This window comes from Canis lupus, chromosome 32, assembly GCF_003254725.2.
Source record: "Canis lupus dingo isolate Sandy chromosome 32, ASM325472v2, whole genome shotgun sequence".
NCBI classification, from domain to species: domain Eukaryota; kingdom Metazoa; phylum Chordata; class Mammalia; order Carnivora; family Canidae; genus Canis; species Canis lupus.
This window is the reverse complement of record NC_064274.1, coordinates 21,119,995-21,134,506: the sequence shown is the minus strand read 5'-3', so window position 1 is coordinate 21,134,506 and position 14,512 is coordinate 21,119,995. Positions and strand designations below refer to the sequence as shown.

The following is a 14,512-nucleotide window of genomic DNA, read 5'->3' as shown; positions in this document are numbered from 1 at the left end:
CTTCTCATTTGATTTCTGAATCTTGTCACTTCAAATGATCTGCCAGTGAAAATATTTTGGTATTAAAACCAATGGAGTGAATTTTTTAAAATTTGTGATTATGGAATTTGCTCATAACTACCTTTGTACTGTTAGTAGTTTTGGTGAAAGGTCTAAGAGTTAAGCAGTTGTTTTGAAAAGTTTCAGCATCGTAATGTTGCTAGTCTTTTTTTTTTCCTTTTCCTTTTTTTTTTTTTTTAACAGATTTTTTTTTAGAGAGCTAGTGAAAGAGCATGTGTACATGCAAGCAAGCATGCAGGGGAGGGGTGAAGAGAGAGGGAGAGAGAATCTCAGACAGACTCCCTGCTGAGTGCAGAGCCAGAAAGACTTGATCTCAAGAGATCATGACTTGAGCCTAAATCAGGAGTTGGTCACTCGACTGACTGAAGCACTCAGGTACACTTAATATTGCTAGTCTTAAAAGCTGAATTGTTCCAGGAGGGTAGTAGTCAGACCATTTCTTTGAAACTCAAGTCTGCAGTAATTGTTAGAACTAAAACATATTTATGCGTTTTTAGCTATATGTTTTAAACTTACTGTAAAAAATGCTGTACCGAAATTAACTTCCTGTGCTCTGCTTATTATAGCAACAGTCAATAAGATCTTTACCTGAACTCATGATAGTTTTTTTTTTTTTTTTAAAGATTTTATTTATCTTAAAGGGAGATAGAGCGCAAGTGGGAGGACCAGTAGGGGAAGAGGGAGAGAGAATATTTGAACAGACTGCGCTGAGCATGGAGCCTGATATGGTTCTTGATTTCAGAACCCTAAGACCGTGACCTCAGCTGAAATCAAGAGTTAGATGTTTGACTGAGGCACCCAGGTGTACCATGTTAGTGTTGTTACAAAGAATTTTTATGGGATTTTACATGGTCATCTTAGGGCAATAGCCTTTGCAGCCACAAAGTTTGGTAACTTCCAAGTATTAACTAAGGAAAGATGAAATGTATATCTTTCTCTTGTAGTTTTCCCCCCAATTCTCTCAATGAAATAAATAATAGGTGGGAAATTCATATTTTAAGTATTTTTTTTTTCCTTGTCAGGGTCACATGGTTCTAAGTGAGAGAGCTTCAAACTCAAACCTAGGTCCTGGCCCCAAAGCTGTGTTACTATTCTGTTCAAAAAAAGAAATTGAAATGTTCACCCAAGACTTAAAAAGTCCAACTCTTTATCTTCAGTAAAACTCCTTCCTTAAGCATAAAATTGCTGCATAGATCATCATGCATAAATGAATTAAATATAAAATCCTATCTTTGAAGGGGTGCCTGGATGACTCGGTTGCTTAAGCGGTGGACTCTTGGTTTCAGCTCAGGTCATGATCCAAGGGTTCAGGGATTGAGCCCAGGGTCAGGCTCTGTACTCAGAGGGAGGTCTGCTTCTCTATCTCCCTCTCCTTCTGTCTGCCCTTTCCCCCACTTGGGTGTGTGTGCTCTCTCTCTAAAATCTTTAAAAAAAAAAAAAAAAATCCCATCTTTGAAAAGATGTACCAGATGATTTATGAGCTGTATGTGACATGGAGCAATACAAGGTTTTTTTTTTTTGTGAGAGGTGAGAGAGAGAGGCAGTGAGAGAGAGGCAGAGACACAGGCAGAGGGAGAAGCATGCTCCATGCACCGGGAGCCCGATGTGGGATTCAATCCCGGGTCTCCAGGACCGTGCCCTGGGCCAAAGGCAGGCACCAAACCGCTGCGCCAGCCAGGGATCCCCTTTTTTTTTTTTTTTTTTAATTTGAACTTATACACTATTTTTTTTAGTAATGTTTAGGATTGTAAAAATCTATTTTTTTTTAAACTTTTTTCTTGAATTAGTAACACATGCTCATGGCCCAAAATCCAAATGGATCCCTTTAGCAATGAAGCCTGTGGCCCCATTATCAGAATGATGTTTTTAAATGCATTAAATAAAATACTTAGGATTACAAGGAAAACTTATTATATTGAAGTACAGTAAGGATTAACTGAGTTTATATGAAACTTTAAAGATGCTGCCTTGCACAGGCTCAGTCCTTTTAAAGATTATTCTGTTAAGGGCATGGGTGGGAGGGGCAGAGGGAAAGGGAGAGAGAATCTCAAGCAGACTCCCCACTTAGTTTGGAGCCTGATGCCGGTTATCCCATGACCATGAGATAAACCACCTGAGCTGAAACCAACAGTTGGGACTCTCAACTGAGAAAGCCACCCAGGTGCCCCAGTCCTGTTTTTTTTTATTGTGAAAAACCTATTTCCTGTCTGTCTTCTCCTTTCTACCTGGTTCCCCTCTCCAAAGCATCCACACTGTTAACCAGTTTTTTGGGGATTCTTTTGGATAAGTGCTGTCCAAGAGAACTTTCTGTGATGGTGGAAATGTTATGTATTTGTGCTGTTCAGTACAGTAGCCACTAGCTCAATATGTCTTTTGAGCACTTGAATTGTGACTGATTCAACCAAGGAAGTGAATTTTAAAAACTTCATTTAACTTTAATTTAAATATCCTTTTTAATTACTTGAAATATAATTTTGTATGTCGCTAGTGGCTGCTAAATTGGACAGTGTAGGTGTAGAATCTAGACATAACTGGTGTAAACAAACATATACATACTGTATTTGGCTTAACTTTGTAAGGTACAGTTAGATATAACCAGTTTGGAGAAATATCTAATTTCATTGTGTGAAAATGTCTGCATATATATATATATTTATATTTATATATTTAAAGATTTTATTTATTTATTCATGAGAGACACGGGGTGGGGTGGGGGGGGTGGGCAGGCTCCATGCAGGAAGCCCGACGTGGGACTCGATCCTGGGTCTCCAGGATCAGGCCCTGGGCCAAAGGCAGGCGCCAAACTGCTGAGCCACCCAGGGATCCCCACTTCTGTCTATATTTTAAACTTTCAAAGGCAATTATTTGCTGTTGTACCAATAATTAAAATTGTCCTATGGCCTTTTTTTTGTTGTTGTTGAACATTTTTTTTTTTTTTTGAGTAGGTAGTACTTTATGTTGTTTGAAATTCAGAGTTTGTACAAAAGACTATATAGCGAAGTCTTTCTCAAGTTGATCCCATCTGGGTGGATCATCTGTAGTGACAGCCTGCATTGTCACTACCTATCTTTCCATAGATATTTGTATATATACAAACAAAAGGATATATATTCTTTTTTAAAAAATGGTAGTCAGCCGTATACATTATTATGGCATGTCATGTTTTTCACTCAATAATAGTGTTTTAGAGCATTGCATATCAGCGTATAAAACTTTCACTTTTTTTTCCTGATGCTATGTATTGCATGGTTTGGTCTTAAACATACTTCTATAATGTATTTCTATACATTTGGGTTAATTCCCACCATTTGATAATTTGTGGTCAGTAGCCTTCCACCTATATCATTCCATATGTGAGATAGTATAGCTGCAAGGTAAATGTTTTGGCAATAAATTGAAAATTTTAAAAACTCTACTGGTTAGATAAAACACTGTGACTGTATAGTTGACTATCAGGCTATAATTTTTTCTTACAGCTACCCCTCCTTTTCTAATTGTGAATAATTTATATGTAAAAAAAAACCATAAAAATAAGTTTTAGAGAAATAAACTGAACACCTGTGTATTCATCACCTAAGACATCATGTCTTCATGATGGTCTCAGCTTCTTAGAATCTCTACTAAAGCCCCATTTGGGGAAATCATTTGGCAAGATCATGAACATGTTCTGGGAAACATAGGACTCCACAATTGTTCTTTGCCTGGTGTTGACCAAGCAAAGAACCTTCAATTAAGTAAGATGCTTTATGTATTTTAAGAGTAGGTTAAAGTTGAACTCACTTGGTGTGACATTTGTAGCTGTTTCAGGGAGAAGGGCGGCACAAAGGAGAGAAATGGAGCTTTGTTGACACCAGGTTAAGCTGAGTTAAGTATAGATAGAAGTCTGGGCCAAACAAACCATGGGATTCAATGTTTTGTTTTTTTAAGGATAGAATAATAAGCATCTTGATCATTACAGCCATCAGTTGAAGAATGTAGCCTGAATCACATTGCTCCAATCTGGATGTTGCTCTCTATATCTGGTGCACACCTGTCTTTGACTATACTCGTGATTCCCTCTCATCTGACTTCCTTGGTGTGCCTGTCCATTTGCTGTGGCCCTTATTTTCTTATTTGGTTTCTTATTTCATTTTGGTAGATCATATCTCCAGTAAGTTTTTTGAGAAAAGATAAATGAGACTTAAATATTTTTGAGATCTTGCCTATTAAACAATATCATATCTGGCTGGGTGTAGAATTCTTTTCTTCAGAATTTTTTAAAGTCATTATTCAAGGTCATTTTTTGTTGTAGCTGTTAAGTCAGATATTATTCTAATGGCAACTTCTTTTTCTTTTTTTTCTTTTTCTTTTTCTTTTTCTTTTTCTTTTTTTCTTTTTCTTTTGGTCCAGTTCTACTTTGCCCCCAGAAATTTTTCTTGTTCCCATTTCACAATGACATGCTTTAACATGGGTGTTTTCATCCACTGTGCCTAGGTACTCATTGCACATTTTTGTCATTGCACTCCTATTCATCCCTTTAGATTTATCTAATTTGTGATTTTTCCTTCCCTTTTTTTTCTTCTTTGAAACAGTTATTCAGGGATGCCTGGATGGCTCAGTGGTTGAGCGTCTGCCTTTCGCTTAGGGCATGATCCCGGGGTTCTGGGATCAAGTCCTGCATTGGGCTCCCTGCATGGAGCCTGCTTCTCCCTCTGATTGTCTCTGCCTCTCTCTCTCTCTGGCTCTCATGAATAAATAAATACAATTTTAAAAAAGAAAAAAAAAAAACAGTTACTCAGATACTGGATCTTCTAGCATAGTTCTGATTTCTTGCTTACATTTTCTCTCTCTGTCTCTCTGGCTCTCATGAATAAATAAATAAAATTTTAAAAAAGAAAAAAACAGTTATTCAGATACTGGATCTTCTAGCATAGTTCTGATTTCTTGCTTACATTTTCTATCTTTTATTTTCTGAGGAATTTTATTTTCCAGTCTTCTCTGTCATAATTTTAATTTCCAGATATCTTCCCTCTCTGTCTCTGTCTCTCTTTTCTGAATGTTCATTTTATAGCTTCCTATGACTGGGATGCAACATTTTTAACCTTTTGAGGATATATATATATATAGGTACATATTTTTGAAGGCATTTTCTTTACCCTGCCTGTTCCCTCCAAGTTGCTTATTTTCTATTTTTGACCTCAGTGGAGCAGTCCTGTTAAGGTAGAAGGAGGGAATTGAAGGATCTAGTTATTTTTCAAATAGCTTTCGCCTCGTTCTCTTTAATTTACCTCCTTCCTTCACTTCCAGTTCTTTTTTATTTCCCATTCACCCCCAGTTCTTAAGGTGGGTGAGACTTTAGGATCTAGCAGTGTACATCGATCAGTAACCACTTGTCTGTGTTCCAGCTCTTTTTTTTTCCCCTGCTCTTCCCATAGTTGTAGACTTGGAAAAAAAATGTTATAGTTTTAGTGGGATTTTGAGAGGGAATAAAATTCAGATTATTCATTTAGTCAAGCATTTGAGTACCTATCATGTCAGACACTGCGGAGTGCTTAACCTACCTCACCTTTGAGTTTAAAGTTACTGAATTACTGAATAGCAAAAAAACAAAACAAAACAAAACACTTAGCTTGAGGACCCTTTAAAAAGTAACTTATTGTTGCATTCTGATTATAGAACACAGTATTACATTTTTTCTGAAACTAGGTAAAAGTGGCAGCAAGTAATTTGCCATATTCATGTGCCCAAGTGCCAATGCCTTCAGGTGTTCAGAAATTATAAGCCTAGTTAGTAATTTGCAGGATTCCTAAATGAAGGCTGTATAATTCTACTGAGGAATGTGATGGCTTTAATAAAGTCATTTGCTTTTGGAAAAGATTGATACTGGAAAAATGTTAATTTTGAATTTAGTGCTTAAGTTCAGTATATTTTGAATCAAAATACCAAAATCTTTGCAGTTTGATGGGGAACTATATACTGAGGTCCACAACTGGCCTTAAGGCTACTCTTGTGTGGCCTGCTAGCTAAGTATGTGTTTTGGAGTTGTAAAACAAAACAGAATAAGTGATAGATCACCAGCCTAAAATATTTACTCTCCTTACCCTTTATAGAAAAAGTTTGCAAGCCCCTACTTTGTAAAATGATTGTAAAGTTTATTTGAAAGAGTAAATAAATGAGAATTGGCAGTAAATTTTTGAAGAGGAGGAGAAAATGTGAATGAGAAAATACTGAACAAGGTTAACTTTTAAAAATGTATTGCAGGGATCCCTGGGTGGGTCAGCGGTTTAGCACCTGCCTTTGACCCAGGGCGCGATCCTGGAGTCCTGGGATCCAGTCCCACATCGGGCTCCCGGCATGGAGCCTGCTTCTCCCTCTGCCTGTGTCTCTGCTCTCTCCCTCTCTCTCTCTCTCTCTGTCTATCATGAATAAATAAATAAATGTTATAAAAAATAATGTATTGCTGTAATGGGACTGACAGATCACAAACTGAGCAGTCCAGTAGACTCAAGTATATATTTGGTTTAATATATTTTATAATTTTGTATAATATTTGTTGTAATATATTCAGAACCTATAGACACGTGTGAAGAAATGAGAATCATCTGTAATCCCAACAACTAGGTTTTCTTTGGTAATATTTTGGTTTACATGTTTGTGGACCCTTTTTTCTTACCTTATCTCTTCTTTGTACCTCTTTTCCTTTTTTTAAGGTTTATTTATTTGAGAGCATGCACGGGCACACACGCATGAGCGATGGGGTGAGGCAGAGGCAGGAAAGAGAATCTCAGGCGGACTCCACGCTGAGCCTGGAGTCCATTGCAGGGCTCCATCTCAGGACCCTGAGATCCTGACCTAAGACAAAATCAAGAGTTGGAGGTTTAACCGACTGTGCTACCCAGGTTGCCCCACTTTTGCTTTTAAATAAGAGTATGTTTTAGGGCAGATTTAGATTCACTACAAAAAAATTTTTTTTTGTATATTTTTTTATTGATTCACTACAAAATTGAGAGGAAGATAGGGTTCTGGTATACTTATGTTACTATATGCACAGCCTTCGCCGCCCCCAGACAACATCCCGTACCAGAGTGGCACATTTGTTACACCGAATGAACCTACATTGGCACATCATTGTTGTCTCAAGCCTTTAGTTTACATTAGGGTTCACTCTTGGTGTTATATAATCTTTGGGTTTGGACAAATAAATAATGACACATATTTACCATTGTATCATATGGGAGTAGTTTCATTGCCTAAAATCCTCTGTTTTCTGCTTATTCGTCTGTCCCTTCTCATCCCTGGCAACCACTGATCTTTTTTACTGCCTCTATAGTTTTGCCTTTTCCAGAATGTCATTGTTGGAATCATATACAGCATGTAGTCTTTTCAAATTGGCTTCTTTCACTTGGTAATATACATTTATGGTTCCTCCATGTCTTTTCATGGTTTGATAGCTCATTTCTTTTTGTGCAGAACAATATTGCATTGTGTGGATGTCCCACAGTTTATTTATGACTTCTTAAAAAGTACATCTACCAAAAAAGTAAAGTGCTCCTTGTTTAAACAGTTCTGTAATCTACCTTTTCCTATATTTACATTAGCATTTTAAAATAATTTTCTAAGTATCACATTTAATGTCTAAATTGTGAACACCATAATATATCTCTTATTTGTTGGTTGTATCTTTTGATACATGTTGACTCTACTTTTATTTCCTAACAGGAAATATGCAAAATTGTTAGTGCCCTGATACTTTGAAGAAATCTTAGAAGTATAGTTACTGATTTAAAGAATATAGGTCTTATATTTGGAAGCTTGATAGTTCATTAACTTAAGCTCAGTAAGAGGAAGTATATAACCTACTCTGTAAACCTGGGGACATTTGAAACTGTCCCTCATTCCCTAATTTTTTAAAGAAATAAAGGTTGATGTCTTCTGGAAGATAATTTAAATACTTGAAGTATGAAAGGACAATTCTAATTTTCTTACTAAAACTATTATTTTGGGGTATCTGGCTGGCTCAGTTGGTAGAGCATGTGACTCTTGATCTTAAGATCATAAATTTGAGCGTAGAGATTGGGTGTAGAGATTATTTTTAAAAAGACTATAGTTATTTATTAAATATTTTATTTATTTATTCATAAGAGAGAGAGAGTAGGCAGAGACATAGGCAGAAGGAGAAGGCAGGCTCCCCTCAGGGAGCCTGATGCAGGACTGGATCCCTGAACTCCAGGATCACTCCCTGAGCCGAAAGCAGAGCTTAACCGCTGAGCCATCCGGGTGTCCCAAGACTATAGTTTATTTTATTTTTTTTTAATTTTTATTTATTTATGATAGTCACACACACAGAAAGAGAGAGAGAGAGGCAGAGACACAGGCAGAGGGAGAAGCAGGCTCCATGCACCGGGAGCCCGATGTGGGATTCGATCCCGGGTCCCCAGGATCGCGCCCTGGGCCAAAGGCAGGCGCCAAACCGTTGCGCCACTCAGGGATCCCCCAAGACTATAGTTTATATCACAATTTTAGTAGTTGACATTATAGAACTTTTTAAAAACATGTAGAATTTAGAAACTTCAGCTGTAAAAAGAAAGCAGCTGCTTACTTGTTTAACTGGGACTGTAAAGATTGTTTTTTTAAAAACTAATATTTAATCATTGTCATTAAATTTTAGTTATAATTTTAAAAGGAATAAACTTAAAAAGAATCAGCAGTTAAGTTCTTTTAAATGTTTGCCTTCATTTTGTAATTATAAAGCTTTAAAGAATAATTGAAATAGAAATTGCCATGCTACTGGAACCAGTATAATTTTGTGAAGTGAAAATGCTTGTCCTACCTAACATTTTAATGTTATTTGAAGCACTTTTTTATTTTGTGTAATGTTCAACTTCTATAAATTTCCTTAGTTATTGTAAAATATGAGTCTTCTGGTAGCCTTTGGTTTAAATAACACTGACATTTAAATTATTCATTAGCCTTGTTATCATTCTCTTTTATTTCTTAATGTCTCTATCATCATGGGATCCCTGGATGGCGCAGCGGTTTGGTGCCTGCCTTTGGCCCAGGGCGCGATACTGGAGACCCGGGATCGAATCCCACATCGGGCTCCCGGTGCATGGAGCCTGCTTCTCCCTCTGCCTGTGTCTCTGCGCCTCTCTCTCTCTCTCTGTGACTATCATAAATAAATAAAAATTAAAAAAAAAAAAAAAACCATCATAGAGTAAAAAGACAAAATCTTTAAAAAAAAAAATGTCTCTATCATCACACTTTCTGAATTTGAGATCTTCTCTTAGGCTCCATAAGATACACAGAGTAATTTGGTTGATGGATTACTTAATTTATTTAAAAGATTTTATTTATTTGGGAGGGGGAAAGAGAAAAGAGTGAGAGCGCGTGAGCAAGAGCAGGGGAAGGGAGTCGCATATTCCTCGCTGAGCAGGATGCTGGGATCTTGACCTGAGCAGATGCTTAACTGAGCCACCCAGGCACCCTGGTTGACAGGTTTGACAGATTATTTTAAATGAAACAAGATGCCTACAAGTCTTTCTAGTAAAGAGTTAAAGATATGTGCATCCAAGTTTTAAGAATTGTATTCTAGAAAATCAGAAATTTAAGTGTGGCCTGTAGGGATTTTTTTTTTTATATTAGTAAAATGTGGTTAAGTATATTTTGCTGTCTGTCCAGAAATATCCATTTTTAGCTATAGAGGAGCAACCTTAATCAACTCTGTTCACTGAAAAATTTAGTGCCAGTCATTAATTTTAGTCATGTAATTAGGTTATTCTTACTTAAATAGGTTGAACAGCTATTAAATTTTGCAGTACTTATAGCTTTGACACAATTTGTACAAATCATCATAGCTCTTCCCCTCTATAGCTCAGCTTCCAGTATTTTTTGTCGTCATTTTACATCAATTGAAAAGTACTTTTGTACTCTTTTAAATCAGAATTGATATATAGGGTCTCCCAGTCCGTTAATGTGGAAAAAATTTCTCCATTAGAGCCAGTGCTTTAAGCTTAAAAGGTTTGTATCTTGCTAAATCTGCATGTTTTTTCTACTTCAACTTTTTAGAGCATGAAGGTCACTATTTTGATTCTTTATTACAGATAAGGAAGAAGATCTGCAAAATCCAGCCTCCACTTTTGTGATGACTGATGCCAGATTAGCTGGTATTACTTTAACAACCAAAACTATTGATTTAATCATTTGTGGTAACCTTCAAAGTTTACACCTTTTTAAAAAATTCTTTACAAGGCAAGTGGTAAGACTACTTGTTCTTGTGTATTAGTTAATTAATTATACTAATTGACATGTGGGTGGGTGCTGGGGGAAATGCATTGTTTGCTAAAAAGAGACCTGGGAACTGAATGTTTGGAGACCAAAAAGAAGAATGCTTCTTGAGGTCTGTTCACAGATCTTAGTATTTGCCAGTATTTGAGATATTTGATCTTATATATATACATATATATATATAGGCTTTTAGTATGCTGTTTTGTATAATAATATAAACTCTATAATTGGTCATTGACATTTACTTGATTTTTTTCTTAGTGGGATTTTGTGTGTGTGTGTTGGGAGTGTGAGCTGTACCATTCATCCCTTTTTTCTAGTTTATTGGCAGTGGCATGCATTTGCAAGATAGTGAAGGTGTTGAGTCTAAGGCTGTGGCACAAAACATAGTACAATACAGTAGGGTTATGCGGCCTGGAAAGAGTACCTCAATAACCATATAAAACTTATTATCCACCTCTGAGTACTTCTGGGAGTGAAGGAAGGTTCTGCTGATACAGTGAAACAATAAGCAGGTAAAACCAGGACATATAGTATATCTAGCTGTGAACCCTGATAGTCCTGGATTCAAATGTAGAAGACAGCTAGGCCATTTAACTTGCAGCACTTAAATCTGAAGAGCAGGGAGCATTAGTAGTTTCACAGAATTGAAAGATTGAATATGTTGAAGTTATATAAATATTGAAATAACGTATATAAAAAAATACGTAGCACACTGTTTGGTAGTAGCTGCTTGGTAAATGTTACCTATCAAGTAAAAACTCATTGTTTGAATGAAGTGTGGGGGTGGGTGTTACCACTTTAAAAGTCATAAAGCAGCATTCTTTTCTGTTCTTATTTGCTTACTCTTCTCATTATTCCATATCTTTATTTAATGTATGTAGTGCCTTCAGTTTCTAGAAATCTTGGATGAGTAACTTGTACAGATAATTGCAACTGTCTTTGCTATAATAGCATTTACATTTCTCTTAAAGCCACAAATGATCTTTTCTAATTCAACTAAAAAAATAGAAGCAAGAAAGAGGAAATAATGTAAGGAAGTGTTATTGAAAATAGGGTATTATCCTTTATTTGGTGCTTTGCTGAACTTACCTGAAATTATAAAACTGAATGTCAGAGCTGGGATTCCAACCTGGGTAGCATGGCTCCAGAGTATGTGATCTAAAACCAGTGTGTCTCATACTCTGGTAGAGAGTGAGTGAGTGAGTTATTTATTTACTTATTTTTAAAACCTATATATATATTTTTATTTTTTTAAATCTTTTTTTTTTAATTTTTATTTATTTATAATAGTCACACAGAGAGAGAGAGAGAGAGGCAGAGACTTAGGCAGAGGGAGAAGCAGGCTCCATGCACCGGGAGCCCGACGTGGGATTCGATCCCGGGTCTCCAGGATCGCGCCCTGGGCCAAAGGCAGGCGCCACCCAGGGATCCCGTAAAGTCTGTATATATTTTTTTAAATAATCTGTACATTCAATGTGGAACTCTTAATTTATAGCCCCAGGATCAAGAGTTGCACGTGTTCTACTGACTGAGTCAGCCAGGCACTCTTTTTACTTTGTTTTTAAACAATTCCTCATGTAATGTTTTTGTAAATCATAGAAATAGGATAAAGAAAAATAAAAAAAAAAAATCACAAAACTAAGAGCCTGAAGGTGCTGTAATTAGTTTTGACCGGTACAAAAATACTCTCAGATTGTTATAAAGTTTTCTGAGTATTTACTTTCTAATTCTATACCTACCCTGGTTGTAGACTATAACCAACAGAAATCTGTGGTTTGAGTTAGGTTTGAGTTACTGCTTTAATTAACCCTTTTTCGGGACGCCTGGGTGGCTCAGCCATTTAGCGCCTGCCTTCAGCCCAGGGCGTGATCCTGGAGACCTGGGATCGAGTCCCACATCAGGCTCCTTGCATGGAGCCTCCTTCTCCCTTTGCCTGTGTCTCTGTCTCTCTCTCTCTGTGTCTCTCATGAATAAATATAATCCTTTAAAAAATTAACCCTTATTAGTGCCAGGGGAACTATTGATTTTTGCTTACTTCAAATTAAGGTTTAGGTGACGTCCCAAAGCTGTGAGGGGTAGAGGGGGGCAGGGTGCTGAAGTTCTTAGTAGTAATATTTGTTCAGTGAAGTAAGGAAACATACTAATTGGGTGTCCTGAGGGGAAGGCTCATTGTTATTTCTAGAAGAGATAGTGTGTAAGTGTGTTTAGGTTGAGAGTTTATGAAAAATCTTGAGTGTCCACAACTATGGAAAAGCACACCATGGCTTTGGAATTTGACCATTGTAGATTTGAATGTGGCTAGAAGGAAGAATCTAAACTTTGGTCAGATTAAAGAAATGATACTATATCTTGGAAGTATTTAGCTTTATAATACTAGGATTGTCCAACAAATTTAGTATTGTGTTTGATACATGTGTTGGCTTTTGCAGAATGTTACTGCATTCTGAGATGTAGCAATATTCAAAAACTGCCTGAGATTCTTTGCAGCTAATTGTTAGACTTACCCCACCCTTGCTCTACTTTTTTTTTTCAGCTTTCTTCTTTTGCTGTGACAGTTACTGAGCTCTGGAATCACTAAATTGATTATAGGACTACATTTTTATTTGAACCTCATAAACTCAGCAAATCCAAAACCAGGTTTAATATTTTGCACTTAAAATGGTTGTCTTTTCTATTCCCTTACTTGTCATCAGTCTTTAATCACTTTCATTTATTAATGAATGATTTCCTTTATTCACAAGATGAAAAGTATGCTTTTGGCTGGATCTTTGAGGCCTTTCACAGTTTTCCTTCAGCCTACTATTTTAGTCTACCTTTGGTTTCATGAGCCCTCTCTTTCAGCCTCATTGGTTCCTTACCATCTTCTAATTAAACATTGCAGCATCTCATGGCTTTGTGCTCTCCATTCTGCCCACCTGAAATATGTTATACAACTATAGTTTGTTTTTTAGGTTAAAAAATGAAATTAACAACACAGGAAACGAGATGTTGGAGAGGATGTGGAGAAAGGGGAACCCTCTTGCACTGTTGGTGGGAATGCATACTGGTGCAGCCACTCTGAAGAACAGTATGGAGGTTCCATATTTAAAAATAGAATTATGGTATTATCCAGCAATTACACTATTGGGTATTGACCCAAAGGATAAAAAAAAAAATACTGATTCAAAGGAATGCATGCAGCCGATGTTTTGGGCAGCATTATCAGCGATAGCCAAATTATGGAAAGAGCCCAAATGTCCATTGACTGATGAATGGATAAAGAAGACGTTTATAAATACATGTACAATGATGAATGGATAAAGAAGACATTTATAAATACATATACAATGGAATATTACTTAGCCATCAAAAAGAACGAAAATATAACAAAATAGTAAGTTGAAGGAAATTGACAGAGAGGATGGCAGCAGGCCCTCTTCCTAGCAGTGATGCCTCAAGAGTCTCAAGGTTTTTTTTCTTTGCAATAATTTACAACCTGGTTGCAAGAAACTAAAGATGAATGATAAATTTTTGGTTTAGTTTTTTTTTTTTTAAGATTTTATTTATTCATTCATAGAGATACACAGAGAGAGAAAGGCAGAGGGAGAAAGAAGCAGGCTCCATGCAGGGAGCCTGACATGGGACCCGATCCTGGGTCTCCAGGATCATGCCCTGGACTGAAGGCGGCACTAAACCGCTGAGCCACCTGGGCTGCCCTTTGGTTTAGATTTTGGTTTAAATTTCTGCTGATTCAGAATGGATTGGTTGAGGGTGCCTGAGTGGCTCAATTGTTTGAGTCTGCCTGCCTTTGGCTTGGGTCATGATCCCAGGGTTCTGGGATCAAGCCCTACAGGGGCTCCCTGCTCAGGGAGATGTCTGCTTCTCTTTTGCTCTCTGCCCATGCACACCTGTGCTCTCTCTTAACTCTCTCAAATAAACTTAAAAAATGAATGAATGGTGAGGGGCACCTGGGTGGCTCAGTTGGTTAAGCATCTGCCTTTAGCTCAGATCATGATCCCAGGGTTCCAGGATTGAGCCCCACATTGCCCCACATTGGGCTTCCTGCTCAGTGGGGAGTCTGCTTCTTCCTTTCCCTCTGCTGCTCTCCCTGCTTTTGGGCTCGCTCTCTGTGCCAAATCAATAAATAAAATCTTTAAAAAAATGAATTAGACAAGTAGATGGTCATAACAAAATATGGCCTAAAGAA

The 14,512-nt window shown here is 37.1% G+C and overlaps 1 protein-coding gene and 1 long non-coding RNA gene across 10 annotated transcripts in view; one reads left to right on the top strand and one right to left on the bottom strand.

Annotated features, from left to right (window-relative positions):
- Positions 1–14,512, top strand: part of EIF4E (eukaryotic translation initiation factor 4E) — a 109,261-nt gene that overhangs the window by 71,497 nt on the left and 23,252 nt on the right. The window lies entirely within an intron of this gene.
- The window catches only part of LOC112644922 (uncharacterized), a 37,664-nt gene that overhangs the window by 8,155 nt on the left and 14,997 nt on the right, over positions 1–14,512 (bottom strand). Inside the window, exon 2 of the long non-coding RNA XR_003126889.3 lies at positions 6,713–6,891. This is a non-coding gene — a long non-coding RNA (uncharacterized LOC112644922). The remainder of the gene's footprint in view (positions 1–6,712; positions 6,892–14,512) is intronic.